This window comes from Pagrus pagrus (genome assembly GCF_965226575.1).
Source record: "Pagrus pagrus genome assembly, chromosome: 9".
NCBI classification, from domain to species: Eukaryota; Metazoa; Chordata; class Actinopteri; order Spariformes; family Sparidae; genus Pagrus; species Pagrus pagrus.
The window spans coordinates 5,182,059-5,194,795 of NC_140193.1; the positions used below are offsets into that span (position 1 = coordinate 5,182,059).

At 44.0% G+C, this 12,737-nt stretch overlaps 1 protein-coding gene across 8 annotated transcripts in view; it reads left to right on the forward strand.

The window, feature by feature from the left end:
• Positions 1–12,737, forward strand: part of tns1b (tensin 1b) — a 172,824-nt gene that overhangs the window by 17,715 nt on the left and 142,372 nt on the right. The window lies entirely within an intron of this gene.

Consider the following 12,737-nt stretch of genomic DNA (forward strand, 5'->3'; position numbering starts at 1 on the left):
TGGGCAGCTAATTACTTTACAGCCAATAACTTTCACACTGATGACTGTTTTACAACGGGCCGTCCTCTCTCCAGCGGAGCTGGGCCCACGTCTGTCACTGAGGAGAGGAGAGAGACCACCAGACGTCTTTAATTAACCTTCATTTAACCTTTATTTAACCTTCAGTGGCTTCTTCTTTAATTTCACTTCCTGAGGAGATAATTTACACGACAAAGACTCCTGTTAAAATGTTTATAAGCATTAATATAATGGACATATAGTGGAGATGTTATGTCTGCTTAATGGGTGTTCCTGCAGTTTAAGTGAAGACGGACTGATCCAGCTCGACGCTGTGACGGGACCTTCAGCCCTTTTCATCACGTTGGCCCGCATCCTGTTCATTTCTGCCCCGTCTGGGCTTTTATGAAGCAGCTGATGATTGCTCCCAGGCCTTTGGTGTTTGAGGGGCCAGTTGATAATTGCTGCTCGCAAAGGTGAAGTGGTCACTGTGGGTACTTTGTGTGGGCCTGCTGCTTCTGTAGATTGATAATTAAAGGTTAGATAGCTCACCTCCGCCCTCTGGAATTTATAATTTACTCCAGCGCAAAGGATGAAGCCCTTTTTTTTAAAAAACTTCTTTGCTTTTTTGATTTGTCGGTTCCATAGAGGCCGTATGCATCACCGATCCCTTTGATTTCAGGATCAGACCGATGGTGAGTGATGTGAGTTGTTAGAGAAAAAGCAATGTTCGCTCAGTTATTTTATATTTGGACAGCTTTATGCGCTTCCTTTGTCATACATCGTTCTCTATCTCACTTGTCAATCTTGTAAAAGTGGTGTCGAGCACTTATACACCCCTACCACTCAGACCTACCCCTCCATTTTGCATCTTCACGTCTGGGCGGAGGGTGTCCTGATTCCTGTCGGGATAAAGGGGTTGGGTGAAGTGTAGCTTATTAGCTTTCAGTTGATTGTTGATTGTCATTCCCAGGACGTCCTGTGCAGCAACAAAGAGAAAAAGGAGTAGAAAGGACAGATATTTGTGTTAAAATGAGGGAAATGAAAGTAAAATGTTGTCAGAAAAAATACTCAAGTAAAGAACAGATACCTGAGAAATGCTTTATTACTTCCCATCTCTGACCACTCCTGCCACAGTAACACAAGAGAAGACGGCATATTGGAAATATCTGGACGCGTCTGTTGACATAAACGCCATCGATTACAACTGATGACGTATGAGGGTCTTGAGGGGTTGACACATTTCAACCACCACCCTACTGTACGGTGATTCTGTTCTGGAAATTGGAAATGAGATTGGGCACCAAAAAAAAATCTCGTTCAGGAAAAACAACACAGATTTCCACCGCATGGCATCAAATTCTGAATATTCGTTATCGTGTCTCACCAGACAACATTATCACAGGGTGGAGTTACAGTATCACTTGCATACAGTCACTGAGATTTGAGCCTGTGCCCGGGAGGCTTTGTCAGTCTTTGTCCCTTCTTCTGAGAGGCTTTGGTTAAACAGCCTTTCTTAAACCAGGATGTATTACTGCGCTCCAATTTCTGTCACCAGTCCCGCCTTAAATTTGCCACGATTTGCCAATTCGCCAAAACTCTTTCCATCTGCCGTATTAGGATGGAGCAAATCTCTTCACTGTGTTCAGAGATGAAATGAGCTTTCACTTAATTCCCCCGTGGCTCTCGGCCACATTCTCCAAGCTCCTGATCCCAAAAAAAAGCGGAGCGCCTTGGATCAATAGAGGGAGGGCCAGGGGATAATTGCGGCATCAATCACAGCCACTTTGTTGGGGGGCAGTAACATGAAAAGCAATATTCGAAAAAAAAAAAAACGAGACTCCAATGCAAATGTTATTATTGGCTATTAGTTAACTCCCTTTTAAACGTGCTCTGCCTCTGCAGCAGCGACCAGACTCTGGACCGACTCTCTGGATGTCAGCTTATATTATGAGAATAATGGAGTCTCACAGCCGCCGTGCGCATACAGAGTGTTAAAAAGCGTCTGCATGATGTCATTGAGGTTCGGCTAAGGCTTGGCACTCTGCTGAAATATATCTGAAATATGGGATCAGGTGCACAGTTTCATCAGAGGCTGCAGCGAGCTGCAGTGTAGCACCAGGTCTGCATGTAACACGTCTGATGAAGAGGCTGTGGGTGACTGGCACTGAATGCTAAATCGAGTCAGTGCCACAATTTCAAAGTTTACCTCCACTTACATTATTTTTTTTACCCCACAGAAATGTCACTTCTGATGTTTTTGGACAAATTGGATGATGTAACTCCTGGGCGGATAAGAGTAGCCCAGATATCAGAAGCATCACTCTTGTTAACGTGTAATATCAAATTAGATACGACCAGCTGTGACCAAAACATCTGTCAGGCCCCCCCACCCCCGTTAAAGCCACGACCGGCCACGCCCCCCTCTCATTCTCTCAGCAACAATGACCCTTAACTCGCCAACCTCTCGTCTGGTTTCCTCGAGCGGACAACAGACCTGACGTTGCCAGACTGATACGTGAAACCAGCCCCATTGTTTGTGCTGCAGAGAGGCAGGAAGTGCGCATGATGTTGTCCCCCGCGCTGAAACTTCTCTGTCCCTCTGCCAGGATTGTGTAATCTGCTTTAGCTGGAATGAAGCGGAGTGGTGAGGCTGTGCCGAAACCAGATTACCTAGCTTCACCTTAACAAGCTTGTTTAACTGCTGTATAGTAAAATCAGTTCGTTTCAGTGCTGTCGCCTGCAGCAGGAAGGTAGATTTTTGAGGCAAATTTGGATCATTGACCAGACAACTCAGAAAATAAAGTGTTGCACCTAAAGACAGTGTTTACAGACGGCTGTAAGACAGGAGTTATTGGTACCAGTGCACATTGTTGACTTCAATCAACTAGCTTGCTAACTGCTAGCTTGGAGCCTCACAGGTTTAATGGATAGACGGAGAGAGAGAGAAGAAAAAATCTAATTCAACTGCATAAAATTAGCTAATTTCTACTTTTTCAATGACTGAATTGGTGCTGTCTGATAAGTTTAAAATGAAATATTCGTGTCTATGCACACAAATTCTGTAGATTCATTTTCGTTGCTGTTGTTTCAGGAACTGAAACCTAACTTTGAACAAGTGAACCCTACATCTTGTGACCGTTTCACCAACTGACAATCTTCACTAACCTTCACCAGTGCTTTTGTTGCCTAAAAATAAACCACAGACTGGATGTGAACCACCATCCGCCTCGACCACCCAGCATGCACGGTTGATCTGATGATTTATGTTCAAGCGTTATCTGCTTAAACACAACATTGTTAAACTTGCAAAATCCAAAAGAAATCCAAAATGTGCACATGATGAACAAATTATTAATTGAGAGAATGAGTTATGAGTTCATGTGGACAAATACAGTTGTTTTCCTCTGCATTGCAACACTGCATTGGAGCAGCAGCAGGAAACAGTTGGATTGGACCTTTTTCTGATACTTTACTACGATGTTTTGGATGTGGATCTGGAAAAGACAAACAAAAACAGGAAGATTCCCCCCTGAATCGAGCATTAGGCCTATCTACCTATCAGTGTTTTCACCGAATCGTCCGGGGCTTCCCTCTCTCATTTCCCCGAAAGGAAACAAAGAAGGCAGCTTCCTGTGCAGCGACATGATCTGGAACAAGGCTTCTCTTTATTGTTCTGTGAGGATACTCGGTTAATGTGACAGCTGCCAGAACCACAGAGCCACGTGGTTCTGGTTCGATCTCTGAATTCTCCTAACGAGAAGTTAAATTTCCGACCTTATCAGCAGAATGTTTTCTTATTTAATAACTGTACCGATTCCCTTTGTGTGTTTGTGTCTGAGCTTTCTGCCTTTTTTAAAGCACCATTTTGTTCCTCAGTAGTTAGAAACAATTCATTTATGCACCGTGCACTTTGTCTAATAAGGTAAACTAAAACATGCAGCTCAGTTGCTGGCTCGTGTCCAGGCTCAGAGGCACCACGGGCCATATGTATGATTGGTCTGAGGCTGACAATCTTCATTAAGGCCCCCTGACAGCTACAAATGCACCAGCACACTCCGCTGAGTACACTCATCTCCCCACACGCCTTCACTTTTTAATCTATACAGCCTTTTCTGTAACATAGTGTTCATGCCTGTGTCCTAATTAGTATTTACAGCTCCATTTTAATTGCTGAGACTTAACTGTGACTCGATCCAACGTGTCTTATATTCATTGTTCTGTCGCTGCTCCATCCATCCCCCCCTTTCTACATTAAATTGCAGATCCCCCCCGCCACCTCCTTTTTCCATCACTATAAGTGCCTCCTTCTTTACCAGACGGCTCTGCCCGACACACCCCACCTCCGCCCACTTCTGTCTTATAACTCCTCGCGCTTTGAATGGAAGGACCTGCAGCATCCAGAGACAGAGAGGGGAGGAAGGAGGATGGAGAGATGCTGTAGTGATGGAAGGATGCAATTTAGGAAAGACTTCAGTTTAAGGGGAACTTGTAGCCACTGAAACCGAAAGGAAAATGTCTTATTCCTTGGATCAGATCTGCAGGATTCTCAGGATTTTCTTCCAGGACTAACTGCTCGGGGTCTTTGTACATCTGGACTCTGGTTTTTGAAGGACAGACTAGAGAGGGAGGGGAGACGAGGAGAGAGGAGCAGCAGCAATTATCCAGTAGAGGACGTGAGGAGGTTTTCAGGAGAGAATGGGCGGACTAGGCTGGTGTCTCGCCACAGTCTTCAGTTGGGCTAAATTTTTCTTCTACTGCGTCTTCCCGTTTCGGAAGCAAAGGAAAAGCAAAAACGAGGTAGAGTTCACATTTTTAGATGTCATATGAATTAGAGGAGGTTTTTATGGGGGTTTAAATGTCTGTTTGTTTGTTCAGTTTTCTCAGTTTAGGATTCATGCACCTGCATTTTTAATTTTCCTGCTTGTTGCCTGGCATAGTGCTGCATTCGCTCTGGATTGATTGACATACAGTAGATAACAGTTTTCTTATCATGCCAGCTGTGTGGCTGTAGAGATGGCAATGACATCAAGTGGGGTGGCTGGTCTGTCTGTTGGTCGATCCACCATGTTGATCCAGACTGAAATATCTCAACGACTAATGGATGGATTGCCACAAAGGTTTTTACAGACATTCATCGTCCCCAGAAGATGAATTCCACTGACACTGGTGATCCGTTGACTTTTCATCCATTGTCACCAACAGGCCAAAGCTTTAACTATCCACTACTCTGACTAACTGGATACAGACTGTTGGTACTGGATAAACCTGCCACTGACCGACTATTTCTATCACCACGTGTTACGTGTTACCGTTTTCAACCGCAAAAACATCCTCAAAGCTGCACACTTAAAATCACAAGTAACCCTAACCTGGTCACTAACAGTACTGACATAGACAAGCCAGCAGTTATTACCTTTTTTTGAGGGGATTTAGCCATTTTAATGCCAGGGCTCGCCTCCCCACATGCAAACTTCCTGGAGAAAGACAGTTGATGCTTTGGGTTGGTGTCCGACCCGAGCTGCAAACCCAAAGCACCTGGAGATGAGACTCAGCAGTCAGCTCTCTTTCTACAGGAAGTTACATTTTGTTGCTTTAACATTTACTTGATGGATTGGCACAACATATTGTAAAGTTGTGGTTCTGCACAGGGTGTTTTATTTTGAAAATTGACTGGATGCTCTACTGTCTGACTTCCTGTCTGGCTCGATCTTCTCCGTGCAGCTTCACGCGGCTGCGGTCCACTTCCATCAAAAATAGACTAGTTGCATATTCTTTGGATGAGTCGTAATAACTTTTGTGATCCCTTAACTTTACCTCTAGCGCCATCATCTGGTAAAAAATGTGTCCACTACTTCAGTTTTGCAGGTATTTGGTTATAAACCCAGGACAGTCCGATCAGCCTCAGTTGTACTTTGTATTATGTGCTAATAAGCAAATGTTAGACTGTGTTACATGGTAAACTTTTATCGTCATGTTAGCATCTTCATTATTAGCATGCTGACGTTAGCTCAAACCACTGCTTTGCCTAAATACCTGCTCTAGACTTCCAACTCTGTCTCTATCCTTTACTCTTAATCTTCTTCTTTAGTCTTTATTTTGCAATAAATAAAATCCCTGTCCCATTCTGAATTATACCTTTAACCCATTTTTGTAGCGCGCTACACATCGGCGTGTTAACAAATATCGACCTCACGAGTTGCAGCCCCTGACACAGGATGCATGAAACGTTTGGATCTTGACCCCATCCTCAAATGTCCCAACGTTTCCATCTGCAGCTGCCAAATGACAGTGGAAATAAAATTAATATCTGTATGACGCCCAGCGAGCGATAGGCCTGATACGAGCCCAGAGGATGAGACGGGCAGGAGAGATAAGCATGAGGACACACACGCTCGAGCTCAGACACACACACACAGACCAGGATATTACCAGTTTGACTTGGGCAATTTTCCCGATAGTAGGTCTGTGCTGTCAGACGGAGCCATTAATCCTCCGAATGCAGCCGCTGTTTAGTGTCTCGGCACACACACACACACACACACACACACACACACACACACACACACACACACACACACACACAGTATACGTCTACACACACCAAACTCACCTCTAATTAAAGCAGAAAGTGTTTTCAGTAAATGGCTGCCTGTCTGGCCACACACACGCATTGAGGGTCTTTAACGTGCGTCTTCCTCTCCTGCGGTTGTGCATCTTCCTCTGCTGGCACTTTGCTGGTCTCTGTGCCATGAGGTGGCTTTTTCGGGGCTAAATATTACCTGCAGTTGCCCGGGTGCACCCAGGAGGATGACGGTGCTATGAAGCAGCTGAATCCCTGCCAGGTCCAGGGATGCAGTTTCATGGGTGTCTGTGCTGTGACCTCTCAGAGTGACTCGACCCAAAAGAAACTTTCCCTGAGAACGATAAACTTTCACATTATTCCAACATTTTCCAGGCAAGATGCATCCATGTATTCAACAGTAACCGATTCTTTTGGCCTTTTTGGGGCAACAGATTCAAGCTAACACAACATTAACGTACCAAGTTTAAGGTGCAATATATCACAACTGCAGACCACATGTAACCAGCCCAAGACCTCCACATCCAGCTTCTTCACCTTTATGATGTCTGCGCTCGGCCACCCGGACAGCTGATGCAACAGTTGGTTTGCACAACCAAACACTTTTTTCACAAACTGTGCAAACTCATCTGGATGCTTGTTGTCCTCACCAGGGTCTTCACCTGACTGCAGTTCATCCTCGTAAGCGACTGAGTGTGCAAGTGTGAGTGTTTTCAACCTCAGTCGGTCGAAACAAAGTTAGCCGAGGAAACTAAGCTCAGGTGGGTCACACTACTTTTTCACGCTCTGTTGGGGTGCCTTTCAAATCAGGGCTCAGAAGTCGATGACTATCAGCTGTCGCCAATGGACGATGGCATCGTTTATCGGCACAACCCTAGGGTCTACTGAATGAACCTCTGGGAATGAGGAACACCTAGCATCATCCATGTTCCTGAAGCCCCTCGCTCCGAAGATGACCCCGAATTGAAAAACACCCGATCCCAAACACGACCACTTTGATGTTGACTCACGACAATTGTTCAAAGAGGACGCCAGAAGTGTTCACACCATGTGCTGTGGGAGTGCTGTTGTTGTGTGCACGGGTCAGCGTGTCCTGGTGCTGGGTGGACGCTGCTTCCTGTCAGTGTTACAGAGAGAACAGAGGAAAAACGTGCACACACATGTGAGTGTTGTGCGAAGGGAGGGCCTCTGCTCTGTATTGTTTTCAACAGATGGGAGTCACGGGGGTGAGGAAGGGTGTGTGTGCATGTGTGTTGGGGGGGCTGCTGGAGTGTGTTCTTCCTCTGTCTGTCAACAAGTCAACTCCCCCCCTTCATCTCGGACGTCAGCCAAATGACCGAACACACCCCTCTGTTTACACGTTCACTCTCTCCTTATCTATCTGATTATCTGTTTCTACACTCTCTATTTCATTTTCTGTCATTTTCTTTCACTCCATCTCGTCCTCACGTGCTTCATGTTTCTTTCCTGTCTGCTGAAACCTTTTTTTTTTTTTTTTTAAATATCGAATCTGTTGTAACAGGGAGCACATGCAGCTTTGATCCCTCTGCTGCTTCATCTTCGCTCGGTTCAAGGACAGCGACCTGACACCGGTTAATCTTCCTAATTGTGTAAGTGCCTCGCTGTCTCTGGTTTACAAAAGAAGACAGAAATGGTCAAGGTTAAAGAGGTACTAAAACAAATCCCACAAGTGATCTGATTAGCCTTGGAAATATGCCGTCCTCCCTTTCTGCTCCGTTACAACCTCCCCCTCTCCCTCTGTTATCTCTGCTGTCCCTCCTATATTTAATAACTTTGCTCCGAACAAGTGTTTTGATTATAGATGTGCAGGCAGTTTGTTCAGCGACCACCAGTGGGTGCTGCGGCCGCACTTGTTGGCCGTTTGATCCGTGCACGGCGTTTCAGGAGTAATACAGTCTGTCACCAGTTTCGTGCCAAAAAGTCTGTTAGTCCCAGATCACTTTGTCCTTGATTAGTCATGATGTCCCGTCAGGATGTGATCTGCCAAAAGAGAAAGAGCTGTTTGTCTCGTCACTCTTAAATTTTAAAGCAATTTATAAGCAGATAACTACCATAATAAATCTTACACATGTAACTAAGACTTGATATCGCTGCTGTTGCGCTCTCTTTGTTGGCCGTGCAGTTAATCCTCGTGCTATTTATAGAAGATACTCTGTTTATCAAAAGTAAATGATGCATCATGCACTGTCACACTAGAGCGTGCTGACAGTGACATGGTGGGCAGGGTCCTGATTTATATTTCGGTACAACTAAGCTCTGCTGGACAACACACAGTGTGCCCAGTCACTCTGTGATCTTGTCTTGTGTTTTAAAATAGCCTCAAGTTGGTTGTTTGTGCCTCACTGTGAAGTCGGGCTCCACCCAGGACAGGGCGATATATACAATATATATTGTTACTGTGATATGAGACTATATATCGTCTTATGACATAAGTGTAGTAAAAGTATTGTGATATTTGTCACCCAGTCTGAGCAATAATGAAGATCTTTTGAGAAGATTTCAAAAATATCAAGATATATCAAATATATTATGGCCTAAAAGTATCGTGATATTATCACCAAACCCTAGGGTCATTATTTTTATCTCATTGATTTACCAAATATCGCCATATTTGCAGTCTTTTGCCACATTTTTCACAATATCAACCATGGGGCTACTGTTATGGCATCTCCTGGCTTTTATTTTGAAAAGAAAGTTAATGCTGAGCTGACGTGGCAGCGGCGGCGTCGCGTGTCGATATGTGACATGGTGGTAATGACACCAGGCAGGCGGAGGTTACTGCAGGTTAATTGGCCTGATGTAGCGGCATGGGGAGAAAATGAGGAGCCAAAGGATCTGAATGAGACTACATGTCGTCTTTGGCGTTAAGACGATACTATTGTCCGTTGGGTGGGAAAATATGGTGCTATAAAGTTTTGGATATCGCCCGGGCCTAATTATAACTTATTATTATTGCGACAGTAGGAGGAGAGAAGATTTCCTGCTTTTTCTTTATTTCATTGCTCTGTTAAATTCACACCACGTCTGTGGGGTCCCACTCTCGGTCCAACTAAAGATTTTGGGAACATCACTTGGCTCAGACTGGACTCTGTAACTGGGTATTTGTCATATTATTGTTTTATTAATTGGAAAAATAAGATCAACTGGGAACAAAAACAATTCTTGAGCTGAAGCTTAAAATCTAAAAACACACAGATGTGCAGTAATTTAGAAAAATAACTTGTTTCTACAAAGTTCTTGAATTTCTCAGAAGGAAATCCATGTCGAGTAAATGTGTGTGTTTGTGTATAACTGTGTGCGTGTGTGTGTGTGTGTGTGTGTGTGTGTGTGTTGGTTTGGAGGGGATTAAGTCGAAACGTTTTCTCTCTAACGTTGTCTCCTTTAGCGGGGTGGCCTGCAGGAAATACCGGGGGATTAATCCTGTGTGCCAACTGGGTGAGTGTTAGTGTGTTTGTATGTTTCTGCGCGTGGGTGGGTTTGTGTGTTTACGTAGCGTGTCACAAAGATGTGAGGACACGTTTGTGTGTGGGAGAGATGGGTGGTTCGCTGCTGGATGTTTATGTGTACGCTCATGGTGAGTTTGATAGTTTATGTTTTGAGGAAGCAGTGGGCCGTGACTGACGATTTTCAGTCGCGTGAGAGAAACTCTGTGTGTTTGTTAGAAAATTATGGGTCCATGAGTGTTTACAGGTACATGTTGCCCACCACTGTGTGTGTGTGTGTGTGTGTGTGTGTGTGTGTGTGTGTGTGTGTCTGTGTGAGAAAGTGTACCACACAAGGGGATAAAGAGTCACACACGGGGGCTAACGTGGTCATTGATGAGCAGTGAGAACTTAATGAAGCAGCTTTTGCTTCCTGGCCCCTCTGTGCTCTGGAGTGAAGGTGGCGATGGAGGGGCGGGGCTTTGTTTGAGGCTACCACTTTTTTATCAGAGCTCGATCCCTCGGGACTACAGGGGGGAGATTACGGAGCCTGAAGTGGTAAAGTAGTGCCTGAAATGGTCAAAGAATAAAGCAGCTGATAATCTATATTTTTCTTATTCAGGGTTTGTACCGTTGCTGGAAGTCCTTGAAAATGCTGGTGGTGTTTTCAAGGTTTGAAAAGAAGTTGGAAGTGCTTGAAACTGCTTGTGTTTCATAATGAATTGTTTAATGTTGGATCAGCCAGGTTATGTATGTTTTCCTTTAATTTGTCATCCATCTCCTGAACCCTATCACGAGGCGTCATTTTGGTTATTTACAGCACAAGAACATCTGATTTAATGTGATGAAGTGAATAATCGTTTTGACTGTGTACACTGTATATACATGTAGATAAATATGTGATTGACCACAGATGTAAACTGCTGAAAGAGCTTGAATTAGACCGTCCGGGAGGAAAAGAAACCCTGCTTACTGTTGGCACATATAAGTTAAAGACCAGAAGAAACAATGAATTGAAAGAACCAATTGTGTTGTGTGTATCCAGAGTCTGATGAATCGTCTTCCTCTGTGCCATAGAGCTCCATTGTTGTCCAAAAACTATAAACTATAAAAGACTCATCAGTGAGCCGCGCTGTTGGACGGGCTGACATGCTCCTTCATCACCACGAGCTCAAACACTGTAGTTTATTTTCACTCAGTCCCACATATGCCATCCTGCTGTAAATACACACCAGCATACCAGATCTGCTGCTGCAGAGAGTCTCCAACTGCAGCACTGTTCCTCTTTGCTCAAGACTCGACTGCCCCTAGGAGATTACTTTTATTCACTTTTTAAAACATAAACCTTGACCTGTTTTCTGAGGTTTATGTCTTTAGTACTGATAAATGAACTTGGAGCTGATGGTTAGAAACATGCAAATGATCTTAAACTGTGAGACTGAGAGGAAAAGATGCCTTATCTTAATGGTGTTATTGGTATCGGTGATTTTTCTGTCAGGTTGCCTAATTTAAAAATGTGCTACTTTGGCTTCAATGCAACATCCTCCCACACAGTGTCCCGCCTACAAGACTATCTGATTAGTAACATGTCACAATTAATAGCCTATAAACGCCGAATAGTAGCTAGTAACTTAAAAATTTTGGCACAAAGAGATACATTTTTATTGCAAATGTAAATCTGTCCCAAATATCAGTTTACAGTCTCTTTGACTTCTAATAATCGGCCCTGAAAAAGCCATATTGGTTAATCATTTATTCCAGTCCCATCTGACGCGATGATGTATGTGATTTATAAATATACAGCTTTATTCGGTGCACTCATCATCGGTCCTGCTCTAATTTAAATCCTGTCAGGATGGATACCTTTAACAGCCTAAATATAAAAGAAACCGTAGCCAGTGAAGCTCGTCATCAGCTGCTGTTAGTGCTGACCAATCAATCTATTTTTTCGCCATCGCAATATGAACATGTGCAATAAACACATTGAAAAAGACCGTCTGGGACGCAGGCGATGGATAAGGGTCAGCGTCAGTGCCAGCATCTTTTCTCAGTTGTTCCCAGTGAGGAGAGTCTATGTGACGGCACGCTGCCTCCTAATGAACTTGGCTGGGTTTGTCACTGTAACTCTTTTTCAATCAACCAATCATATTTTAGTTTGGGCAGGACTTCTCATCTGTTACCCTGGTAACCAAGAAAATGGAGGACAAGCTTGTTCTGGCCGTGTCTGTCTGTACTGAGCTTTATCAGACAGACATCATAACATAAAGGTCCATTTCTGGGAGCAGATGGTCTGAAAACTGAAAGCTATATATAGAGAGAGCTGAAGTCCTGCCTCTTCTGGTGGACCTCATGGGACCTTTTGTGGAAAAAAATGTACAGCAGTCAATGGAGAGAGACAATTGTCAAGTTAAAAGATAATTTTTCAAGTCAAGAAAGTCACATTTTGTCACAAATAAAGTAAAATATCATGTAGTTTTGTGTTAAAGCATTCAAAACTACATCGTCTCGCTCAACACGCGTCATCAACACCAACATGGCCACCACAAAGGTCCTGTGGGGAAAACCGGAAGCGGTGTGCTTCGGCTCTCTATAAGCTTATTGTTAGCTGTGTAGTCATCCATCTGTTATAATAACATTAATAGCACCAATTAAGTTAAGTGCTTTAACCCAGCGCTACCAAACACACTGTCCAAAAAAGTTATGTGGGCATGGAC